This window comes from Centruroides sculpturatus, unplaced genomic scaffold (assembly GCF_000671375.1).
Source record: "Centruroides sculpturatus isolate CEXI.00-Female unplaced genomic scaffold, Cexi_2.0 scaffold3657, whole genome shotgun sequence".
Classification (NCBI taxonomy): Eukaryota; Metazoa; Arthropoda; class Arachnida; order Scorpiones; family Buthidae; genus Centruroides; species Centruroides sculpturatus.
This window is the reverse complement of record NW_019387993.1, coordinates 5,135-9,287: the sequence shown is the minus strand read 5'-3', so window position 1 is coordinate 9,287 and position 4,153 is coordinate 5,135. Positions and strand designations below refer to the sequence as shown.

Sequence of the window (4,153 nt, the reverse complement as noted above, 5' to 3'; positions counted from 1 at the left end):
AATATAAAACTTACTTATCGACAATGTCGTATTTGTTGTCGATTTATTTGTAGGTTCATCAGCTATAAAAATGGAAACATTATTTTATACGGTATGAAACTTAATATGCATTTGAGATTATATCCGATATTAGCAATAATTATTCCAATTAATATGTATGAGATAAATTACAATGACAATTTTTTAAAAATTTATATAAAATGAAGAATACAGTACTTACATATCGAGACTGTCGTATTTGTTGTCGGTATTTCTGTAGGCTCATCAGCTATATAAATTGAAACATAATTTTTTACGGTATCAAACTTAATATGTATTTGAAGTAATATCCGAATTTAAAAATATTATTTTAATTGATATGTATGATGTAAATTACAATGACTAATTTTTAAAAAATTACCATATAATAAAAATATAGAACTTACTTATTGACACTGTCGTATTTGTTGTTGGTTCTTCTGTAGGTTCATCAGCTATAAATATCGAAATATTATTTTTCACAGTATTAAACTTAATATGTACTTGAAGTAATATCCGATATTAGCAATAATTATTTCAATTGATATGTATGATGTAAATAACAATGATAGATTTTTAAAAAATTCACATAAAATGAAGAAAAAAGAACTTACTTATCGACACTTTCGTATTTGTTGTCGGTTTTTCTGTAGGTTCAGCAGCTATAAAAATCGAAACATAATATTTTTGGTAAGAAAAAGTTTACTAATACTTAATATGTCCTTGAAGTAATATACGAGGTTAGCAAGAATTATTTTAATTGATATGTATGATGTAAATTACAATGACAAATATCTAAAAAATTTACAAATAATGACATATACAGAACTTACTTATCGACACTGTCGTATTCGTTGTCGGTTCTTTTGGAAGTTTATCAGCTATAAAAATAAAAACATAATTTGTTACGGTATTAAAAAGTTTATTTATACTTAATATGTACTTGAAGTAATTTTCGAGGTCAGCAATAATTATTTTAATTTGTATGTATGATGTAAATTNCGAAGGGCCTCGCGTTTCGAAGGTTTATGCATTACTTAAAAGCCGCGAACACGACGAAAAAATTTTACTCGTCATAAAACGATAAATAGTTTGTCAAATTTTTATTCATAAAAATGCAGTTTCAACTGCTTTTTATTTTATAAAATCCGTCTCCTTGCGCCACCAGAGGGCCTTTTAAACAATAGGTAGTCTATTAGCGTTGGTCAGTAGTAGTACAAATTCAATACGAACGTTTGTTTCTTGAAAATTTGATCACGATTTAAATACAGTATTTACTTTTAATGTTATCGATATGCCATCGAAAAGAAAACGTGTTGTATTATCATTACAAGACAAATTAAAGTATTTGTTTCGATTATCCGAATTTTTTGTTATCTGGACTACCTTCATTTCCAATTAGTCCGGATAATCGAGGTTCTACTGTAATAAGTTTAAAAATGATCTATTTATAGAAAATGAAATTATCCACTTTTAAATCATATGTAACTGTAATAAATTTATACAGTACATACTGTATTACTGTACTTCATTATTTAAATTTTACGTTTTATTTTATTTGTGAAAACATTTTTTAAATTTAAATACTATCTTAACAAGAAATAAAATGTAAGATAACAAATCGAAATAAAAATTTTTTCCACGAAAAAAATATAGTCTGCTTACAAAATACAGAAACTGAGCATGCGCGAAATGACAATACTGTCTAGTGAAGTAAATACGAGTAAGTTTAAACTTTTATATTTATTTATTCGGAAAATAATAATAAATATAGCCGTTGTGATAAATGGGCACACTGTTCTTGTCTCAATATTGAAGAAAACGACAGTTTAACCATTTTAATTTGTTTTCCTTGAATATAAAAATAATATTCCCATCTTACCCCACGGGTGGGGCAAGATGGTGCATTTACATATAATTTTAAAATATTAAATTTTTTTGTTTTTAAAAACGTTTTTCGAAAATTACATTTTGTATTGTATATTACCGAAAGTTGTAGTTGCTGAGAATAAACAAATTATTGTTCTCATTAAAGTGGTTGCCATTTTATGGCTTTTCAAACTGTAACATCCTCATCCTGCCCCACCTTCCCCTAAATATAATTTTTATGGCCGTTAAATAATAAATGGTGTTTAGCAGGTCCGCTGCTCGTTTAAACTCAACAGTTTGTGCAATATCCGCTATTGGTCTAGATTCGACCAATCCTGTCGCGACACGAGTCGGCGATGACGTTTTACAGTATTATACGAGTTTCTTTTTGAGTGTTTATACGAATACGATAGCAATTTTTTGCCGTTTTTATACGAATCCGTATTATACGAACCCGTGTTACAGGAGTTCTACTGTATTCAAAATCGAAATCACGAGGTTTTACTGCATTTCCAGTTTCCATTTATATCTTTTAAATGAACATTTTATATGAGTAAAATTAATTTTTTAAAGCATTGTTTTTTTTTCAAAAAAATAGAGTATCAAGATTACTACATGAAGAAAAATACAAAAAACTTACAGCACCTATATTTTTACTTGAAAATTAACCTAAATGTTACAGAGAAAAACTAAAAAATTAATCAAAAAATGGAGAATGAAGCAGCTGTCAGATTACGTATTAAGACGTCACCATGGTATTTACGTCGTAATAGAGCAAATTGTAATATTAATACTGATGATATACAAAGTTTGTTTCAAAAAACATTTAAAAAATTATGCATTTTTGAACAAACACGTAATGTTTTTTAAAGATAATATAAATTAGGGGTGTCCAACCTTTTTGTTTCTCTGGGCCACATAAGAATATGTCATGGAGTTTTGGGCCAGAAGTATATTATGTACATTTGTGGACCAAAATTAGAAATAGATAAATTCATTTATCTTAAAGAAGACAAACAAAAATTTATTTGAAAAACAAATATTTTTTTATTTGGGTCTCTAATTAATAAAAAGTGAAAAAACACCATTTTAAAGTGAATTTTTATTCGACTAATATATTTATAAATAATTTGTAGCCCAAAAAGTAGCCAATGAGCGACATGATGTTTTTTACGCTAAATTAAAAAAGGGCAGACAACTTTTTTGCAAAGTAGCCAAATCATGCAACGCTGGAAGGAATACTAAACAAAGCTGGAGTTGGGTCTCAAAGGATAATAGACCCAAATTCGGGGAAAGGAAAGAAAGGACAAAAGATTGGAAGATTATGGATCCATATTTGCATAACAGAAAGTCTATTTAACCTTTTTCACTACTTTTTATCTTTTGGCCTTCCTCTCCTTTTCCCGAATTTGGGTCTATAATTCTTCTCAACTTTAGCTTTATTTAGTATTCGTTCCTCATTCACACATTTCCAAGTATTTGAAAATATTTTCTTTCCACTCAAAAATAAAATATATATAAAGGTTTACGGCTTTGTAAAACCTTTTTTTTAGTTTATGCCATTGAAATAAATAAATTAAATTTAAAAGTTTGTCGGTTTTTACACGTTTATTGGGCCGCGGGTTGGACACCCCTGATATAAATTATATCAAATCATATGGGCGGCGCTCTGATCGTCAAAGCTGTTGGCGTGAATTTTTCTCCACTTCCATACTTTGTCTAATTTTTCAAGAAATGAAAAATTTTGAATTGTTTTCGACTAAAAGGAATAATATTAAGCTTCTTATTTTATTGTTATTGATTGCTGGAATAGAACAAAATCCCGGTCCCTTACAGAAAACTCCAACAAAGAGAGGAAGACCACCTACTCGTCAGAAATTGTTGACTAATAGTATCAAACCAATAGAACCAGATTCAAACCTTATCACTGAATATACTGAACCTAGAAGAGCCGAATCATCATATCAAACAGGTGAGCTAATTAATTTAACTTCCTCACAACAACAATTACCTGCGGAACAAATAGATATTTCAACAGCAGAATTATGGAATAAGATAGTCGAACTGATAACTAACAGTAATGATAAGTTGGTGAGTCAATTTTCACTTATAAGACAAGAAATTAATATAATTCAAAATGAAATTAAAGAATTTAAAGATCAAATTCAACAAATAAAAATAAGAAATGATAAAATAGAAAATGAATTTACTAAACTAAGACTGGAAAATGAATTAACTCAATATAAACTGGATACTATGACTAACA

The 4,153-nt window shown here is 28.3% G+C and overlaps 1 long non-coding RNA gene across 1 annotated transcript; it reads right to left on the bottom strand.

Moving 5' to 3' along the window:
• Window positions 1–14: 14 nt before the first annotated feature.
• Window positions 15–902, bottom strand: LOC111616734. Its single transcript, XR_002755306.1, has 5 exons — window positions 852–902; window positions 633–680; window positions 426–473; window positions 221–268; window positions 15–62 (listed from the first exon to the last, which is right to left on the bottom strand). It is a non-coding gene; the product is annotated as an uncharacterized LOC111616734 (long non-coding RNA).
• Window positions 903–4,153: the final 3,251 nt, after the last annotated feature.